The sequence below is a fragment of the Paroedura picta genome, chromosome 11 (assembly GCF_049243985.1).
Source record: "Paroedura picta isolate Pp20150507F chromosome 11, Ppicta_v3.0, whole genome shotgun sequence".
Taxonomy (NCBI): domain Eukaryota; kingdom Metazoa; phylum Chordata; class Lepidosauria; order Squamata; family Gekkonidae; genus Paroedura; species Paroedura picta.
Window position 1 is genome coordinate 64,964,655 of NC_135379.1, and position 21,399 is coordinate 64,986,053.

Here is a 21,399-nt window from a genome sequence, read left to right on the forward strand (position 1 = left end):
TGCGTGTCCTCTCCTCTGCAGCCAACGGAAACAGCATCCTGCCCTCCTCAAAGTGACAACCTTTCAAATACTTAAAGAGGGCTATCATGTCCCCTCTCAACCTCCTATTCTCCAGGCTGAACATTCCCAAGTCCCTCAACCTATCTTCATAGGGCTTGGTCCCTTGGCCCCAGATCATCTTCGTCGCTCTCCTTTGTACCCTTTCAATTTTATCTACGTCCTTCTTGAAGTGAGGCCCCCAGAACTGCACACAGTACTCCAGGTGTGGTCCGACCAGTGCCGTATACAATGGGACTATGACATCTTGTGATTTTGATTAGATGCCCCTGTTGATAAAGCCCAAAATGGCATTTGCCTTTTTTACCGCTGCATCACACTACCTGCTCATGTTTAGCTTACAATCCACAAGTACCCCAAGGTCTCGTTCACATACAGTGTTACCTAGAAGCGTGTCCCCCATCCAGTAGGCATGCTTTTCATTTTTCTGACCCAGATGCAGAACTTTACACTTACCTTTATTAAATTGCATCTTGTTCTCATTTGCCCAGTTGCCCTGAGGTACCCCGCTACTCACCTCCCTCCAGTCTGATGAAACACCATTGACAAGAAGACCTCAAAGACCTCTGCTTGAGTCTTCGCCGAATACCCAAATACTTCGCCGAATACCCGGTCAAAAGCGGACTTCAGGTTCTTGTCCTTCTGCCCGCAGAGTCGAGCCCTTGGAAGCCTGCCAAGATCCCTGGAAGGCTGGTCTCTTCAGGATCAAAGACCAGCAGATGGACGCTGACCACCATTTAAGGGCCATTCTCCGTATTCTGTTATCGGCTAGGCGGTGATCTAGGAGCAATTAGGGCTGTCTCTACCCACCCCATGTCCAGGCCGGAAGCTGACTGAAATCGGTCACGGGCTGAAGTTTCTTCCAGGAATGCTGATATTTGGTGTGCAGCAGCCCTTTCAACTAACTTCCCCAGAAACGTTAGGTGTGAAATAGTTGTCAGGTCCCTGAGTGGCCAGAGATGGTTTCTTGAGTAACTTGCATACCACTGCCTCTTTTAATCCCTCCGGGAATTCTCCTGTTGAGACGGAGAGGTTAATTATTTCCCGGAGGGGGCTCCTATTCTTCTGTCGTTGTTGGGAGCCATGATGGGCGTGGGTCTAGTGGGCAAGTGGTTGGCCTCGTTGCTACTAGCATCCTGTCCCCTTCATTTAGTGAGAGTCATCTGAAGTGACTCATTGTTCTCTCAAAAGACGGCCAAGGGGCCTCTAGTTCACTTTCTGTGGCTGGATCCAACGGTCTCTGTGGGTCTCTGTGGGCCAATGGTCGCGGAGTTGGGCAGGTGCTCGGCTCATTGGATCTGACGGTCCCCGCAGCTGAGTGATCCGACGATCCCCGCGGCTGGGTGATCTTCATGGGTGGGCCTGAGAGAAGCGGAGAAGCCAGTTCCTATGGAGGTGGTGGGCTGGGAACGGTGGGAACGGTGGTGGCTCCGGTAGTCCAGGAGCGGGTCAGGAGTTCCTGCAGTGGTGGTGTGCTAGAGCAGCGGTCCGCAATCTTTTTGAGGTTGCGACCCGTTGCCAAGGGGTGGGGGGAGAAGGCGACCCGGGGCCCTGTGCATGCGTGACAGCCCTGTGCAAACTCGCATGCACATGCGTGTTTGTGCCGCCGGCATACCGGCGTCCGCGCTTCCCTCCCCCCCCCCACAGCAAGAAGCTTGTTGAGCCACGAGCTAATCAGCCGCTTTGGTGGCCGATTTGCTCACGGCCTGGCGAGCTTCTCCCTGCAGGGGTGGGTGGGAAGAAGGAGCCACAGCCTGCTGCCAAGGCTCTTGAGGCCCAACGCTGGGCCGCAGACCAGGGGTTGATGACCCCCATGCTAGAAAGCCAGGGTCAGCCGGGCCAAAGTGGAGCCGGGAAGCTGGGAGCAGGGCCAAGAAGTGTGTCTTCGTGGTACAGCCCCCGATGGTCTGGGCGACGTTGGCGATATTCTGGAGCAGCCTTGGCTGCCCACTGTGGCCTCGTGTGACTCCCTGGCGGCCCAGCAGCAGCCTGATGGTGTCGGCTCTTGTTGTCACAGCAGCAGAGGCGGCGAGGCCCAGCACTGCTCCTGGTGTTCTGGGTTGGTCACTGGTGTGGCTCTCCACTCCCAGTGCGGCTCCTGACTCCCAGTGCGCCACCCTGCTCCTTGGGCGTGGGCCGCCTGGGTGACTTGGTTTTCTGTTTTTAAATTTGTCTTGCAATTTCTTCTTCCGTTTGTTTTCGTTGGATTTGATCTTGTTGGGCTTGTTTGTTTGTAGTTGCCATTGTTCCTTTCTTCTGAATCCATTTGCAATTTTAATTTTTTGCAATTTTAAGTTTTTTTCTCCTTTTTTATTTTTGTTTCTGTCAAACGTACAGGAAACTCACAACAAACTTCTTAATAAAGAGTTTTATTGATTAGTACTATACGCAAGAGACTGAGAAGTCAATTCTGACCCGAGGCCAGATTTGCCCCAGCTTATCAATACATTTCTCCCGCCCAAAACTTGACAGTTCCCAAGGGAGGGGGGCAGGAGAGAAAAGACATATGTGTAACAAAAACAGGATTCATTCTCACAACCTTGAAGAGGTGACAACAATCCCGTGAGCCCACAACAAGATAAGGTTAACATAACATCACTACTCATTTTTATAGCTAGAAAAACTACAAGGCCTGGGGCAAGCAGGCGCCAGGTCCAATAAAGTAATATAACTGACATGGAGGAACTCAGGCTAATTTATGACAGAGATTCTACAATCCTGACATCCCTCCGCACTAAAATTAACTTCCCTCCCCCACCTAGCCGGCATCTACAGGACGGGGGCAGTCAGGGAAAGCACGGTGGAAAGCCCGGAGAAGGCGGGGCGCCTTCACGTTTGCAGCATCAACCCACTCTTTGTCTCCTGAAGGGAAATCCTTCCAGTCAACCAAATATTGGAGACGGCCCTTGTGCCAGAATCTGGTTGACCTCATAGTGGGTGTCTTTATCGATGTAAATCGGCACAGGTGTAGCTGGAGGGGGGTGCCACTCGTCCGGGGCAGGGGCTCTCCGCAGCAGGCTGGAATGAAAAACCGGATGCACATTCCTGTAAGTTTTCGGCAAAGCTAGCTCCACAGTTACAGCATTAATTAGTTTCACAACCTTGAAGGGCCCCACAAATTTGGGACCAAGTTTCCTTGATTTTTGTTGGCAACGTAAGTTCTTGGTGGACAAATAGGCCAAGTCCCCCACTTTCCATACGGGCGCAGGTGTCCTTTTTTTGTCTGCCTGGGTTTTATAAGCTTGTTTCGCTTCTTTGAGACAAGCAACTATCGTTGGCCATCCTGCACTAATTGTCTCGGCCCACTTATTGACATCGGGAGCTTCGGGAGAATTCAGCTCCCAGGTGGGAGCAGCCACTAAATCAGTCCCGTACACCACCTTAAAGGGGGACACACCCGTGGAAGAATGGGCCCCATTATTGTAGGCAAACTCAGCTAGTGGTAACAGGGCAACCCAGTCATCCTGCTGGTGGTTGATAAAACAACGCAAGTACTGTTCGAGGATTTGATTCACCCTTTCAGTCTGGCCATTAGACTCTGGGTGATAGCCCGATGTGAGGGCTTGCTCCACCCCCAACAGTCTCAAGAGCTCCCGCCAGAACTTGGCAACGAACTGGGGGCCCCGATCCGTCAGCAGGCGCCCCGGGATCCCGTGCAGCCGTAGTATGTGGGTCACGAACAATGAAGCCAATTTGGCTGCAGAAGGCAAGCCAGCACAAGGGATGAAATGGGCTTGTTTGTAAAAAGCGTCCACCACCACCCAAATGACGGTTTTCCCCTGGCTGGGAGGCAGGTCTGTGATAAAGTCCATTGTGACATCAGTCCACGGACGGGAGGGGGTGGGCTGGGGTTGCAACAATCCCTTTTTCTTCCCACCAGCTGGTTTAGAGACGATGCAAGTGGGGCACCCCTGCACATATTTTTCCACATCCTTGCGCAGAGTTGGCCACCAGTAATGTCTCCGGATCAGGTGCAAGGTTTTTACAAACCCAAAATGTCCAGCGGTTTTCGCATCGTGACAAAGTTTTAAAACGTCTCCGCGCGCCGCTGCGGGGACAAAAAGCCGCTCGCCTTTGAAAAACAACCCCCCTTTCTCCGTCAGGTCTGGGCGGAGGGAGTGGAATTCAGAGTCCTGTAACACCTCCTTTTGGACCCAGCCCCCCGGAATAGACGTCCCAGGCTTTGCTTGGCTGCGCGTCACCGTGGCCATCCCCAGCTGGGCGGGGGTAAAAACTGTATCCACCAATGGGTCGCGCTTGCTGTTGTATTGGGGCAGGCGCGACAGGGCGTCCGCCAAAAAGTTCATTTTGCCCGGCAGATGCTTGAGGGAGAAGTTGAACCGAGAGAAAAATTCCGCCCACCGCATCTGTTTCGCTGAGAGCGAGCGGGGCTGCTTGAGCGCCTGGAGGTTTTTGTGGTCCGTCCATACGACAAAGGGGACTGCGGACCCTTCCAACCAATGCCTCCAGGTGGATAAGGCCAATTTCACTGCAGCCGCCTCTTTCTCCCAAATCGCCCAGTTTCTTTCAGCCCCAGAGAACTTTTTTGACAAATAGGCCAATGGGTGTAACTTCCCATCCACCCCCTCCTGTAGGATTACGGCCCCCATTGCTACATCCGAAGAATCTACTTGCACGGTGAATTGCTTAGTGGGGTCGGCATGGGCCAGCACCGGCTCAGAGGTAAACAGTAGTTTCAACCTCTCAAAAGCGTCCTGACACTGGGGGGTCCACTGGAGCGGCGCACCGGGGCGGCTCGTTGCCTTCCCCCCCTGTTTCGTCTTCAACAAGTCAGTGAGAGGCAATGCCACCTTGGCGAAACTGGGAATGAACGTTCTGTAAAAATTTGCAAATCCTAGGAAACTTTGCAACTGCCTCCTTGTGCGAGGGGGTTCCCAAGCCAACAAATCCCGCACTTTGCCAGGGTCCATTTCAATCCCTGCTTGGGAAACCCGGAAGCCCAAAAATTCCACCGCATCTCGGTGGAACTCACATTTTGAAAGTTTGGCAAACAATTGGTGCTTCCGCAGACGGCGGAGTACTTCGCGGACCAAATCTGCATGACTCTCAACATTTTCAGAATACACCAAAATATCATCAATGTACACCAACACCCCCTGATACAATAAATCATGCATAATTTCATTGATCATATTCATGAACACGCCCGGAGCGCCGGCAAGGCCGAACGGCATTACAGTGTACTCAAATTGCCCCAGGGGGGTGTTGAAGGCAGTCAAATATTCATGACCTTTTTTTATCCGGACCCGGTAATAAGCCTCCCTCAAGTCCAGTTTCGTGAAAATCCGCGCCCTCCCCAAGTGACCCAGCAAGTCTTTTATCAAAGGCAGCGGGTAGGCATTACAAGTAGAAACAGCATTCAGACCCCGGTAGTCCGTGCAAAGGCGCAAGGACCCGTCTTTCTTTTTCACGAAAAGAACCGGGGCCGCCAGGGGTGACGTAGCGGGTCTGATGAACCCCCTGGCAAGATTTTTGTCCAAGAACTCCCTGAGTTCAGCCATCTCCCTCGGGCTCATTGAATAGAGTTTGGCTTTCGGGAGCGATTCTCCTTTCTTTAATTCAATGGCACAGTCAGTCTTTCGGTGAGGGGGAAGCTGGTTACACTCAGATTCCGCGAACACATCAGCAAAGTCCCGGTACTCCGGGGGGAGAGTCCCTTCCCCCACGGATCCCAACGCTGCCACTACCCCCTTGTCCCGGGGGGGTTGAGGCCGCGCGTGTTGCTTGCAACCCGGGGAGGTGAATTCCACGGTCCCCTCTTTCCACTTTACCGTGGGATCATGCTCCCTCAACCAATCCAGCCCCAACACACATGGGAATGCAGAGTGGGGCGCTACCAGTGGTTGGATCTGCTCCCAGTGTTTCTTAACGTCCAAGTCCATGGGACGCGTCTTCACCGTGGCTTCCCCCCCGGGAGCGCACTTCCCATCTAGTTGGGTGATTGGCAGGGGTTCCCCCAAAGGTACCTTGCCCACCCCCAGAATCTCGGCCAGTGCTGGGCTTACTAAGGATTGGGTGCACCCTGAGTCCACAATGCACCGGACCCCCACCTTCTTCCCGGATTTGGGATTGGAGAGAGTGGCAGGCAGTAGTATCAAGGGGGAATCACTCACCACGCGTTTGCCCCTATTGGCGGCCTGCTGGCGGGGCGCCTTTACAGCAGACCGTCTTCGTTTCCCGACTGCTCCTCAACTTGATCCTCGCCATCCGGGCCGCTACCCTCCTCCGAGTCTCCCACCGTTGATGCTGCGACCACCGGCACCAGCAGAGACTTGGCACTTTTCTTCGGGGCGGTTTTCTTGGCGGGTTGGGCTTTCGCCAGGGGGCTGCCAGTAGCTTTCGACCCGGTCACCGTCTTTGAGGGGCATTGAGCGAGGAAGTGACCGGCTTGGCCACATCCCAGGCACAGCCCTTTCTCCATGCGCCGAGTGCGCTCAGTCGGCTCCAACTTTGCTTTCGGCTTGACTTTCGCGGGGGTAGAGGTTTTCGCTCCGGCTTTCCCCGCCAGACCCTGGAACACTGCGGCCCTCTCCAGACGATTCTCCATCTCTCCGGCCAGTTGGATCCATCCGTCGACCGTGAGCGGGTCGTCTAACAGCAGGCATTTGCTGGACAAGTCGGGCGAGAGACCCCCCACGAACGCTAGCACGCGTTGGGGCTCGGTCCAGTCCGGCACCGAGGAAGCAAGCTCTTTGAATTCTCTGGCGTACTCGACCACCGACAATTTCCCTTGCTTCAGGGCTTTGAGCTTTTTCTCCGCGGTCTCCCTCTCAAACGGTTCCACGTACATCTGGCGCATGGAACGTAGGAAATGATTATAATTGCGGATGGCTCGTGGGTTGTAACGGTACAAGTCCAGGAACCACTTTGCTGCCTTGCCCTCCAGGGCTTCCCCCACAAACCGGACGCGCTCGGCGTCATCGTGAAAAGTGAACCCCATGTCCATCATGTAGGCTTGGAGATGCACCAGGAATGTGGGAAAGGCTGCGGGGTCCCCCGAAAACTTAGCCTTGAATTTGTAGGTGTTCCGCATTTCCACTCCCCGGAGGTGAGGAGGCAGGCGTCCCGGACCCCAATCCGCCTGGGCCGGGATTCTCCCCCCACGGCCGATGCCTCGTCCTAATCCTGCCGCCGCTCTCGCCTCTGCTGCAGCCCTTGCTGCTTCCGCAGCCCGCGCGGCCGCCGCCGCCGCCTCTCGTGCCGCCGCCGCCGCTTCTGCTCCCGCAACGTTCGCTGCCGCCGCCGCTGCTCCGTCCGCTGCTCCCGCGCCGTCCGCTGCTCCGGCTCCTTCTGCCGCTCTGCCGCCCCCGGCGCCTTCGCGCTCCTCGTCTTCGTCCTCCCTCTGCGCCCTGGCCAGGGCCGCCGCTTCGGCCTCCGCAGCTGCTTGCATCGCGGCCGTCTCGCGTTCCCGCAGGGTGAGCAGACCTCCCGATCTCCGACCACTGGGGTTCGCGGGCACCTCCGCCGTGCACCTCTCGCAGCAGGCGTTGTGTTCGGCGTTGCTCCTCCGGATCCAACCGACCCGAGAGGTCCTGCAGCCAGTTGGTCACCCTGTCCAGCTTGTACTGCAGGTCCTGTGTCTCACCGGCGGGCTCCAGCCCATAGCTAGGCATTCCAAGATTATCCGGCCACTGCTCGTCCCCAGTTGGTCGGTCATACTTCGATAAACGCCTGCGTTCGGTGACGTGCCTTTCCAAAAAATCCTCGGGCCCAGCAGTCGCTCCTGTCACGGCCCGGAGCATGCCCGAGCTGTACGGTCCTACACCGGCACCGTCGCCCTGGGAGAGGTCCCAATCCAGGCCCTCTCCTTGCTCTGTGAAAGTATTTCCTTCGCCCTGCATGATGGCAGGTGAAAGGAGTTGTGAGAATTGACTTAATGTCAAACGTACAGGAAACTCACAACAAACTTCTTAATAAAGAGTTTTATTGATTAGTACTATACGCAAGAGACTGAGAAGTCAATTCTGACCCGAGGCCAGATTTGCCCCAGCTTATCAATACATTTCTCCCGCCCAAAATTTGACAGTTCCCAAGGGAGGGGGGCAGGAGAGAAAAGACATATGTGTAACAAAAACAGGATTCATTCTCACAACCTTGAAGAGGTGACAACAATCCCGTGAGCCCACAACAAGATAAGGTTAACATAACATCACTACTCATTTTTATAGCTAGAAAAACTACAAGGCCTGGGGCAAGCAGGCGCCAGGTCCAATAAAGTAATATAACTGACATGGAGGAACTCAGGCTAATTTATGACAGAGATTCTACAATCCTGACAGTTTCGTTCTTAGTTCCTTAGATCGTCTAATTGTTATTGTTTAAGTTTTAGGGGGGGGGGTTTGCCAGATTTTCCCGATTTAGCTGGTTTGGACAGGTTGTTACTTGGTGGCCTGGGCGTTTTGTGGGAGCAGCCTGCATATGCAACTGTCCTGGCCGCCATCTTGTTAAAATGAAGGCTGAATTATGTCAAATATAATTTTTTACTCACGTTATGAAATGATCTCTGCTAAATGGATCATGTGCTTAACAAAGATCTCCTAGCCTGGTGTTCCCCAACCACCGGGCCATGGAGGCCTCGGTACTGGGCTGTGGAGGGGGGAGGGAGGTGTGGGCGCCAGCGCACCAGCAGTAATGCCTCCCTCCCCCCGCAACGCGCGCTCGCTGTACTGGGAGCAGTCGCCGCCTCCTGGTGCAGCAAGCGCCACACTGCGGGTGGGGGAGGTGCATGCAGCGGCGCTCCGGTGGGCATTTGCAAACACATAGGCATGGATCTGCCGTGCCTGCGTGTTTGCGCCGGCTGGCATGCTGGTGCCTGCACCTCCCCCCCGCAGTGCGGTGCTCGCTGGGCCAGGAGGCAGCTGATTGCTCCCGGTGCAGCAAGTGCTGTGCCGCATGTGGGGAGGGAGGCGTGCCTGCTGATCTGTGGGTGCCGGTGTGCTTCCCTCTCCCCCCCCCCTGGTCCCCAGCCTGAAAAAAGTTGGGGACCACTGTCCTAAACTATGTAAATTTGAAATTTTAGGTTGCAGTTTGAAAAACTGCCTAGATTCATTCAGGGATCTTGCCAGATTTTGACATTTTCACCACTGTGTACAGTGGATGTCATGTAAAATCATAAACTACATTTTAAATTCCTCTCGGGTTTCAAAGCTTTCACCTGTATTTCACCTGTATTTTGCTTTGCCCTGTTTTCCACCCGTTCTGAATTCTTTCCCTTTCCCCCTTTTATAATCTTTCTTTTTAAAAGACAGTTTTGACTTCAGTTGACTATGCTTTTCTATGATATTTTTCTTAATCAGTTCCCTATGTGCTAGGTGGCATGGATGCTACATTTCCAAATGTGTGTGTTTGTGTGTGTGTGGGGGGGGGGGGGGTTAGACTGTCCATAGCTAAGAACCAGTCTTTGAAACAGAATGGCTGAGTGGGGAAGTGCTTTGTTATTTCTTTAGTGATCTAGCACTGCCATACAAGGAAACCTCAGGGCAGGGGTCCTCAAACTACAGCCCTCTGGCCACATGCGATCCGCCAACGACATTAACCAGCCCGCCGGGTGTTTTTGCCGTGGCTGTCTGTCTTGCTTAGCAGCCGACTCGTCCTGGGCCCACAGTGTGCGTGCGTGGAATGTGCGCCTCATTCTCTGACTCCCCTCCTTCTCTCTGTCTCGCAGCATGCACGGCATCACGGCAAGCCTATATAAGGCACCATGTGTGCAGGTCCCAGGCCTCTTGCCCAGGACGCCATGGAGAGTGGAGAGGTCAGGTAGGAGGCCATTCCCACCTGTCAGGATCAGTCCCTGCTCTCTGCCTTCCTTTGAGTTCTCAGTGAACCTAAGGGACTCCATCTTGGGAGTGCTGTGCCTTTACAGAAAACGTTCCCATGTAACCAGAATGCTTATGCCTGTATGCTTGATCCCCCCCCCTTCTTTGAGTCTTGCATTTTCACACTGCATTGTTTCCCTGCTGTGAAACAATGTTGCCCAGTTCCTGTAAACATCTTATCTGCTAGCCCGAGGCGCAGGCCTGACCAAGGCCGTGCTAACTTCAACACCTTGGCAGGAAGCCTGGGATGGCACCTGGGTGAGGGGTTCCCCCCTCCTTTGGGAACACTTGGGTTTTGGTGGGAGAATTGTATTGATAGCTACTTGCTATCCTGATATCGAACAGTCTTGACTTCGAATGTTATAGTGTTCAGAGCTACTTCCAATTAAAGCTTTCTATAGAAGTTTGTTTGTGAGCTTGTCTGCGCTTGACACCACCCCACTCCACTTGGGCCTGGCTGCAGGCGAGGATTGATGGCCCATGGGGGGGAGCTGGAGCCGGAGGCTCCCTCAGAGCAGAGCAGCAGCCGCGGAGATGGTGGGGCTCACAGGGCTTGTGCCCTACTCCTCCGTCTTTCAGGCAGCACCCGCGTGTTGCGCCTGGCCATGTCAGTGCTGGCGGAACATGAGTGCGATGGAGTTGCTAGCCCACAGCGCAGAGCTCTTTCAGAGCACCAGGTAGCAGGCTGTTGGTGCAGCCCAGCCAGGGCCAGCCACCAGGAGAGTGGCTGGTTTGGCTCCGCAGAGTTAGACTTGCGGTTTCTTCTGCACCCCCACCTGAGAGGCTCAATTGACATAGAGGGGTAAGTGCAGAAACGGGCCTGCTGCCCTCCCCTTTTCTTCCAGCTGCGCAAAGCTGGGGGGAAGGGATTCCATGCTGAGGTGATCCTCTCAGGGGAAGAGCAGAGCATTGCCCTTTGAGCCAGGCAGCTTTCAAGGTTTCTGCCACCCCACCCCCATTCATACAACAGGCTTTCAAGCTCAAGAGGGGCTGGCTCAGGAGCCCGGAACCCCTCAGGACAGGCAGGCTGGGCAGCCAGGAGAGCGTGAGTGGGGAGGTGGCCCTTCTTGGACAGCAGTTGGAAGGGCAGCTGGCTTGGATCCATGAAAATTAGGCTCATGGAAATCTCCCCACCCCCCGTGCTTCTGGGGACATTGGGGGGGCTGCTCCACGCGGGTGACTGGGGATGGCCTGGATCCCCCCCCACTTTGTAGCTGCAGGGGGAGGGGGATTGGAAGTTTGGCACAGCTGCTAAAAGCGGGATCCAGAAGCCACTGGGCACCCCCCCTTTTTTTTGCTGGATCCTTTTGGGCAATTGTTGAATACAGAGGAGCTGGACTCCCCCCCCCCCCCTCCAGGTTCTCAAGAGCCAGGACATTGAATATGGGGAGCAGGAATAAACATTTTGGGAGAGCAGCTGCATGAGGTCTTGCAGGCTGCTTTCCAAGGGCTTCTCTTGAGCCAAGACTTTGGGGTGATCAGGTGGCCCGACAGCTACATGGCAAGCTGGGGGTTCCTCCCTGCTCTTCTGCACATGCAGCCGGCTGGGTCACCTTTGCTTTCCATAGCACTGCAAGCTGTTCCTCTGCAGCACCATCGGGGCTCTCTCAGCCTCCCCTCCCTCACAGGGTGCCTGTTGTGGGGAGAGGAAGGGAAGGCGATTGGATGCTGCTTTGAGACCCCTTCTGGTAGAGAAAAGCGGCATCTAAGAACCAACTCCTCTGCAACAGCTTTTAGCATTCAGAGCAGTCGGCAAGTCCCTGACAGGACTGATCATTGGAGGCAGATCTCCCAGATTTAGCTCACTGCCTGACAGTGCACTGGGGGGTGGAGGAGCTCACATTTTGTCAGAGCGGCCAAGTTGAGCAGGTCTTGTCCCCAGCTGGCACTGGGATCGTAGACACATAGCTCCTCTGGAGCATAGAGCTGGAATTTGTTGATAGTTTTGTTTTTTTTACTGTAGTCCGGCCTTCCAACGGTCTGAGGGACAGTGAACTGGCCCCCTGTTTTAAAAGTTTGAGGACCCCTGCCATAGGGTATCAGTCTAGATCTTCTCAGGAGGGTCTCCTGAGTGGTGGCAGTTATGACTAGATTCTATTCAAGGAAATGGAAGGAAGGCCTTATTACCAAGGATGAGTATAAACAAATAACCAATAATTGTAGGGAGAGCGTTAGGAAAGCTAAAGCTCAGTATGAACTTAGGCTAGCAAGAAATGCTAAACATAACAAAAAAGGCTTCTTTAGTTATATTTCAAGCAAGAAAAAGGATAGGGACACCAGAGGACCACTGCGAGGACAAGAAAGTGAAATTATAACAGATGATGATGAAGAGAGGGCTGAACTGCTTAACTCCTATTTCTCCTCAGTCTTCTCTTGTCAGGGAAGTAGTGATCAATGTGGGAAAAACGTAACACAACACGGGGGACAGGAATGGTGGCCTAGGATCACTGTTGGACCAGTGCACAAACACCTAGTTTCTTTAAATGAAACAAAGTCTTCTGGGTCAGATTAATTGCATCCAAGGGTACTAAAAGAACTTGCAGATGTAATCTCTGAACCTCTGTCCACTATTTTTGACATTTCTTGGAGAACAGGTGAGGTGCCAGACGATTGGAGGCAGGCAAATGTTGTCCCCATCATCAAGAAAGGGAAAAAGGAGGATCCAGATAACTATCGGCCTGTCAGCTTGACATCTGTAGCTGGCAACATTTTGGAACAAATCAAACATTTGGTCCTTGAGCAAGTGGAACAGAGAGCTGTGATCTCTAAGACTCAGCACAGGTTTCGCAAGAACAAGTAATGTCAGACCAAATATCTCTTTTTTTCAAGAAAGTGACTACCTTGCTGGATCAGGGACATAATTTATCTGGATTTCAGTAAAGCTTTTGATAAGATTCCACATGATATTCTTGTTGACAAGCTGGTAAAATGCGGTATGGTTCCTAAGGTGGATTGATAACTGGTTAACTGATCATACTCAAAGGGTGCTTGTTAATGGTTCAGCATCCTCTTGGAGAAAAGTTAATGAGTGTAGTGCCCCAGGGATCTTTAGAATCATAGAGTTGGAAGGGGCCATACAGGCCATCTAGTCCAACCCCCCGCTCAATGCTGGATCAGCCCAGTCCTCCCAATTTGGTGTTATCTGCAAACTTGAGTAGTCCCTCCACCCCCTCATCTAGATCATTAATAAATATGTTAAAAAGTACCGGGCCGAGCCCCGAGCCCTGAGGTACCCCGCTGTTCACCTCTCTCCAGTCTGATGAAAAACCATTGACAACAACTCTTTGAGTGCGGTTCTCTAACCAATTCCCTATCCACCTAACTATCTGAAAATCTAGATTGCAGTCCTTCAACTTATCCATTACAACATCATGGGGAACCTTATCAAAAGCTTTACTAAAATCCAAGTAACGACATCAACCGAATTTCCACGATCCAGCAAACCTGTCACTTGGTCAAAAAAGGAAACCAGGTTGGTCTGACAGGACCTGTTAGAGACAAATCCATGCTGACTTCCTTGGATCACCAAATTGTCCTCCAGATGTTTGCAGATCGCTCCCTTTAATATTTGCTCCATTATCTTCCCCACAACAGAGGTCAGACTCACTGGTCTGTAGTTTCCCAGGTCATCCTTCCTCCCTTTTTTGAAGATCGGAATAACGTTTGCTCTCTTCCAGTCCTCCGGGACATCTCCAGTCCTTAAAGAGGTCCCGAAGATGATGGACAAGGGTTCTGCAAGTTCTCCGGAAAGTTCTTTGAGCACTCTCGGGTGCATTTCATCCGGCCCAGGGGATTTGAACTCATCCAGTGCAGCAAAATGCCTCTCGACAACCTCTCTATCCATGTTAACCTGCCACCCAGACACTATCCTTTGGCTACTGCCATCTCTAGATGTGCCTAAACCCTTTGACCTGTGGGGAAAAAACAGATGTAAAATAGGCACTAAGCCTTTCTGCTTTCTCTGCATCCTCCATTAGAGTTTGCCCATCTGCACCCAACAGTGGACCTATTGCCTCCTTTACTTTACGTTTGCTCCTCACATAACTGAAAAATATTTTCTTGTTACAATGGGCTTCCCTGGCCAATCTTAGCTCACTCTCAGCTTTGGCCTTTCTGATGATTAATCATCTTTCCTGGGGCCCATGTTGTTCAACGTATTTATAAATTAATTTGGATGAGGGATTAGAGGGGATTCTTATTAAATTTGCATATGATACTCAACTGGGAGGGGTAGCAAACACAACAGAAGACAGAATCAATACAGGAAGATCTTGATAGGATCAAGAACTGGTCTAAACTGAATAAAATTAAATTCAGTAGGGTCAAATGTAAAGTTCTGCATTTAGGTAGGAAAAACCATCTACACCAGTATAGGATGGGGGAGATTTGTCTTGGCAGTAGTATGTGCGAAAAGGATCTAGGAGTCTTAGTAGACCATACATTGAACATGAGTCAGCAGTGTGACTCCATGGCTAAAAAGGCAAATGGTATTTGGGGCTGTATCAAGCAGTGTATCGTGTCCAGATCACGAGAGGTGATGGTACCGCTTTACTCTGCTCTGGTTCAGCCTCACTTGGAGTACTGTGTTCACTTTTGGGCACCCCCATTGAAGAGGGATGTAGACAAACTGGAGCGTTTCCAGAGGAAGGCAACAAAGTTGGTGAGGGGTTTGGAGAACAAGACGTAGGAGGAAAGGTTGGGGGAGCTTGGTCTGTTTAGCCTGGAGAGATGACCGAGAGGGGATTTGATATCTTCAAGTATTTAAAAGGGTGCCATAGAGAGGATGGAGCAGAGTTGTTCTCTGTTGTCCCAGAGGGACAGACCAGAACATATAGGATGAAATTAATTCAAAAGAAATTCTATCTAAACATCCGGAAGAAGTTCCTGACAGTCAGAGCAGTTTCTCAGTGGAACAGGCTTCTTCGGGAGGTGGTGGGTTCTCCATCTTTGGAAATTTCTAAACAGAGGCTGGATAGCCATCTGATGGAGAATCTTCTGTGAAGATTCAAGGGGTTGGCAGGATACACTGTCAGCGATAGGGTTGTGGGTGTCCTGCACGGTGCAGGGGGTTGGATTAGATGACCCAGGAAGCCCCTTCCAACTCTGATTCTATGACTTCATAGAACGCTTTCGTGAAGTGAATGCATCCATACACCACTGTACTCTCTGAATTTACAGGCATATTGCTTGGGGCACTACGTTTAACTGATGGCATATCTTCTATGTGTGTATGTGCATCAATGTATGTATTGGAGTGATGCTTTGATATAATTTGGGGTCTCTAAAGACACCACCACATAGGCATTTGAATCTCTGGTTTTGTCATAAAGCTGAATGGTGATGCAACCACCCTCTCTGTATGTCAGTGACATGCATCTGTGATTAGAGGACAGGACTCTCATATACAGGACATGGCCCTGGCATGCATGTCTTCAAGTTAACATCTGAATGTGTCCCAGTTGCTTTGCCCTAAAATAGAACTGTGTGGTGTTGGCTACAATGTGAATTAGTTATACCTTCATGCAAGGCAGCTTGCTTCCTGCTGCAACAAACTCTCCAATGTTCTGTTCATTTTTAATGCCATTTCCATTCCCTTTTCTGTGCAAGCTTGGGAAGAAAAGGGAAAATTGGAACAGGACTAGGAAAGAAAAGTTCTTGGAGTCTAATATGCTCTGTGTGCCAGGCCTTCCCCTGGGGACAGAGGGGGGAATAAGCACACAAATGTTAAACATGCCAGGAAATTTTCCTGAGTGTAGGATTTACAGGTCACTGATAAAATATACCACCTAGCTGATGTACTATTGATTGCTAGAAAGCAATCTAGAAGCAAAGGTAATTTTATGGGATAAAATTTAAACCTGAGTTAAAAGCATGAAGTTATGCCAGTATGTGTCTGTTTTTGATGTTTTTACTTGTTTGATGTTTCTGGAGAGGAAAAGTTTTGAGTAATGTTTTCATAAAAGTGCATCTGGCATCAATAACTTTTGGGGCATTTGTGTGTGCGCATGCCTTATATAATTAGCAATAGAACACTTTGTCCTGGAACTCAGCTTTGTTGTGACCGCAATTTCAGAAGGTGCATTAGCTGATTTAGCACTCCTGAGTATCCTCCAAGATGTCCTGCATGCCAAAGAACTCCGACTTAGCATCTTCCATTATATTCTCTCCCAAATTGTCAGTGGTAGAAGCCATCTTACTGCTATTGGTGGTGTGTATATAACTTGGTTGCTTGAAAACCTTGGGAAGGGATTCATATGCCACAGAGATCAAAAGCCAGTACTGAGATTTAAATCTGTTCTCTTTAGCAAGTCATGAGTCACCAAACAGTGTGGTTTGGAGCTTTCCTCCATTAAACATGGAGTCTTTGTCCAACAGGGTATATTGGTACATCAGTGTGGTATATTGAATCACAGAATCACAGAATCTGACGGTCCCCGCAGCCGAGTGATCCGACGGTCCCCGCGGCTGGGCGATCTTCATGGAAGTGGTGGGCCTGAGAGGAGCGGAGAAGCCAGTTCCTGTGGAGGTGGTGGGCCGGGAACGGTGGTGGCTCCAGTAGTCCAGGAGCGGGTCGGGAGTTCCTGCAGTGGTGGTGTGCTAGAGCAGTGGTCCGCAATCTTTTTGAGGTTGCGACCCGTTGCCAAGGGGTGGGGGGAGAAGGCGACCCGGGGCCCCGTGCATGCATGACAGCCCTATTTATTATTAATTATTATTAATAAATATGTTAAATAGTACCGGGCTGATATCCCTTGGCTATTGCTTTCTCTAGATGTGCCTAAACCAGGGGTAGTCAAACTGCGGCCCTCCAGATGTCCATGGACTACAATTCCCAGGAGCCCCCTGCCAGCATTCGCTGGTAGGGGGCTCCTGGGAATTGTAGTCCATGGACATCTGGAGGGCCGCAGTTTGACTACCCCTGGCCTAAATACTTTGACCTGTGTAAAAAAACAGATGTAAAATAGGCGCTGAGCCTTTCTGCTTTCTCTGTATCCTCTGTTAGAGTTTGCCCATCTGCACCCAACAGTGGGCCTATTGCCTCCTTTACTGTATGTTTGCTCCTCACATAACTGAAAAATCTTTTCTTGTTACAGTGGGCCTCCCTGGCCAATCTTAGCTCACTCTCAGCTTTGGCCTTTCTGATGATTGGTTAGCAACTTACTAGATGAGGATTAGAGCCCTGGGTCCAAGCCTTTGAAAAACTCTCATGGATGTGATTTTCAGCCAACTATTGTCAGTGGAGAAGCAGGTATGTATCTAGAGCTCCTTGGAAGAAGGGTGAGATAAATATCTAATAAAGTCCCATGGCAGGGCTCTCTGGTCTTGCCCAGGTGGGAGAGAGTGCTGGTGTCTACCTGGTGATTTCGTAGTAATACAAAGATCATACGCAAAATACACTAAACTCATAACCCCCAAGGGTTGTATTTCTGTACTAGTAAAAAAGCCCATTTGTAAAAATGGGCAGAGTGCAGGCATAAGGCGCGGTCCTCCTACCGTACTCGCAGCGGCTGGAGGAAGGCGCGGCTTGGAAGGGGTGGCGGCGCAGCTTGGCGTGGGTGGCGGCGCGAGTGATGGGAAGCATACATGCTCGATAGTCCGGGCATACGCGTTGTAGGGGGGGCGCCGGGGGCGCATCAGGGCGTCGGCGTGAGCAACCAGGCATGCACGTGAGTCGGCGCGTGCCTGGTTCAGTGTTCCAAAGAGAAAAAGAATCTATCCAGTGGCTTAAGTCTCTTATATTATTTATTCACTTCGACTCTGCCAACTCTGGCAGAGTCGAAGTGAATAAATAATATAAGAGACTTAAGCCACTGGATAGATTCTTTTTCTCTTTGTCACTAATTTGGAATCGTCCATTTTTCGTGTAACTGGTTCAGTGTTCCGGCATGCCGGCCGGCCAGTGCGCCGGCTGACGGCGGCGGTGGGAGGCAGAAGGGAAGAGAGGGGCAGGGAGCAGGAGGACCGGCGGAAGGTCAGTGCGGTGGCGGGGAGCGGGGATCGGCCGTGGGAAGCGTGAATTGGGCTGGGGTTGGAAAGTGCGGGGACGGGGGCTGGAGGAGAGGTGGCGGGTGGTTGCCGGGGCAGGTCATGAAGGGTTCTGTGGAGAGTGGGGGGGGGGGTTAGCGGGCGGTGGGTTGGTGGTGGAGTGTGTGTCGGTGTTGTGGGAAGTGGCGGCGGGTTGGAAAGGGGTCTGGGGAGGGTGGGGGGGTTAGCTGGCGGTGGGTGGTGGAGTGTGTGTTTGAGTGTGTGTCCGTGTTTCGGGAAGCGGCGGCTGGGCGGGAAGGGGTCTGAGGAGGGTGGGGGGTTAGTAAGGTAGTAGCGAGGTGTTGGGGGGTGGCGGGAAAGGAGCAGGGACACCGCGTCTTTGACGCAGCGTCCCTGCTCCTTTCCCAAGGGCAATGGGAAGGAGTCTCCTGGTGGGCGAGGCTGGGCCAAGCGGCCCATGGGCCGCTTGGCCCTAGATTGGGACTCGTAGGGGCAAATCAGGAGCCACGATTCACCCTGGCGAGTTTTTATCACGGACAGAGCCCGCCGTAACTCCTCCCCAATAGCCCTTAGGGCTTTATTTAATCCGCTCCGCAGGAGTGGTTAAAGATATTGAGTGTTTGCCCTTCTTAAGGGTTGCTGTGTTAATTCCCAGGGACTAATCTTCTAAGTTAGCGGTCCCCAACCTTTCTCAGGTCAGGGACCGCCTCCGGAGTGAGGGAAGAGCCGACGGCCCAGGTGCTGCGAAAACGCGCACGCGCAATTGCCGCGCAATTGCCGCGCATGTGTGTTTTCGCCACCAGGTGGCGCTAACGCGCACGCGAGGCAACTGCGTGTTCGCGTTTTCGCCACTAGGGGCGCTAACGCGCATGCACAGCAACAATGTGCATGCACGTTTGCGTCACCACCATGCCGCTGGCTGCGCCTGCCTCTTCCCTTCCTTCTTGCTGGTGGCGGGGGAAGGCAGGCACGGCTGGCGGCGGCCCGGTACCGTGGCCTTTGCGGCCTGCCACCGGGCCGCGGAGCGGGGGTTGATGACCCCTGTTCTAAGTACTTGCATTTTGGAGACGGTTGAGACCATGCTGCCCAGGCTGTTCTTTGTGGCTCCATTTATTTTCTTTTTATTGTTTTCTTTTAAAATGTTTTGTATTATTATGTGTAATATATTTAACAGCAAAGGTGCCTTCCTGAGTGCAGTCTGCACGGGGCTTTTTTCCCACTCCCAGCTCGAATAAATACCTCTCATTTACACTGAATTCAAATTCCATTTTGATTTTGGGCACTTTAAGTTTTCCCTCTGCAACATGTACGATGGATCCAGAGGGAATTATCTTTCTGCCGCAATATCCAGAAGTGGATAAAAGACTCGATATTTGAAAAATTGGCATCATTAAGTGTGCAGATTTCTGCTTTTTAAAAATTAACTCCCTTGCCTCGCAGCAAAGCAAGGCTTGTCTTAAAGTGACAGCACTCCAGAAGCCATAACTTCTCTCCGCAGAGATTTGCCTCTTGGATTTATTCCCCCTTTCTCTGCTGTCTCTAATACTCTCCCCTTCCTCCCCCCACCCCGCATTCAAGAAAAGCTCTGAGCTTCCCCAATCAACTGATTCAATTGTGGGGGGGATAGAGGAAGACACGAGTTCAAATTGATCTGAATTCAGCAGGATCCACAATGGAAAAAAAAAAAAAGTAAGTACAGAATCAACCCTGGATTGGACCACTGTCTAATCTAGTCCAGCATCCTGTCTCATACAGTATCCCAGCAGTTGCCCTGGAGGACCAACAGCACAAGACCATATTGTGATACTGCCTTCTAGTATTTCAGTCCTTATTTTAGCTCACTGCCTCCAGACACTTAGACACTGTCCCTCATTAAGTCTCTTATTGCAGGAATCCAGTTCTCCTTGCAGCCTAGAGCTCCAACGTCTTGGTGTGACAAACACAGGTTGCATCTCTGGGAAGACCTTTCCAAAACTAGTGCTCCTTTTCTTTAGATCAGTGGACCCCAACCTTCTTATCACCGGGGACCGGTCAAGGCTTGACAATTTTACTGAGGCCCGGGGGGGGGGGAGGTAGTCTTTTGCCAAGGGACATCACTGCCACCTGAGCCCCTGCTCCACTTGCTTGCCCGCCGGTGCCCCTGATTTCCCACCACCCACTGGGGGGTGCTGCCAGCAGCAGCTGTGCAGTGCCATGCCGAGGGGGAGCCCCAGCCATGGCGGCCGCTGGAGAGCACCAAAGGTGAGCCGGTGGCAGAGTGGCAGGGCAGCCCCTGATGCAGCAGCTTGGGAGGAGGATGAGGAGGATCCATGGACTGGTATTGATCCCTAGACCACGGGTTGGGGACCACTGCTTTAGATGACTGCTCCAAACACCTGCTCAGGAGCCACTGAAGTTCCCAACTAATGTTCAGAGATATCTCTGATTTAGCCCATCTCAGATAAATCGAAAGGAGAGTTTCAGAGGAAGGCAGTTGTGATGGAAGCCTCAGGCAGGTAATTTCAGACATTTACCCTTTTCACTGGAGTGCTTCAATATGACTTGTTCTTCAAAATCACTTCTGAAATTGTCCCCCAAGGGGCAGCCCATCTTTCTGCTTCTCTTGCAACCTTCTAGTTATCTATACTCCTATATGCTGATGATACAGCTTTTCTATCTAGGTTAGTTCTAGGTTTCTATACACTTCTTAAACTTTTCTTGTTACTGCCATGCAGAAAGATTAACTAGCCAAAGTTGCTGCTCAATTGTTTTATGCAGCTCCAATTTGGATTTAAAAGTGAATGCAGATTTAAATAACCCAGTGCTGAAATTTCTACGACTGATCTCTGTGGTCCCTCAATCTGTATCGGGAGTTGCATCCTCACTCTAGCCACAGCCAAATTCCTTTCAATAGTGGCTTGTGATAGAGCTGTTGAGAGCCCAGAGGTGGATAGAACAGTCATTTTGCCATCATTGTGCTTCCAGCGACTCCTGTCTTCTTATGCCCTGAATAAGACTGTGGGTCTTACCAGTGTCTTCAGACTTTGTTCTCCTTGAGCCACTTTCATAGTTTTAGCACCTGGGGAGAGCTCCGGCATGGCTTGATCTAGAACCCACTTCTCTGACTTCGTGGCCAGCCCTGGGGTCTCCCCCGACACCACCCTGCAGATGCCTTCTGCCAGACCCTTAGGAGCAAGGCCCGCACTCCACTTAGGTCGGCCAGGTAGCTTTCTGCCTAGCTAGCAGCAAGTCTCTTCCGAGTTCTTCTTTTCGCCCCTGGGAAAGCGTCTGCCGTCCATCCCTAACCTTAACCTTGTTATTCCCCCCAGTGTTTTTGGGCACGACTACTGGTCCCAAAGGGCTGATGTGCCCTTCCAGCGAGGGATTGTCCTTCTGCAGATTTAGGGTGCTCTCCGCGCGCATCTCCCTCTAGGGCAGGCGGAGTCCAACTGCGGCCCTCCAGAGGTCCATGGACTACAATTCCCAGGAGCCCCCTGCCAGCGTTCGCTGGCAGGGGGCTCCTGGGAATTGTAGTCCATGGACC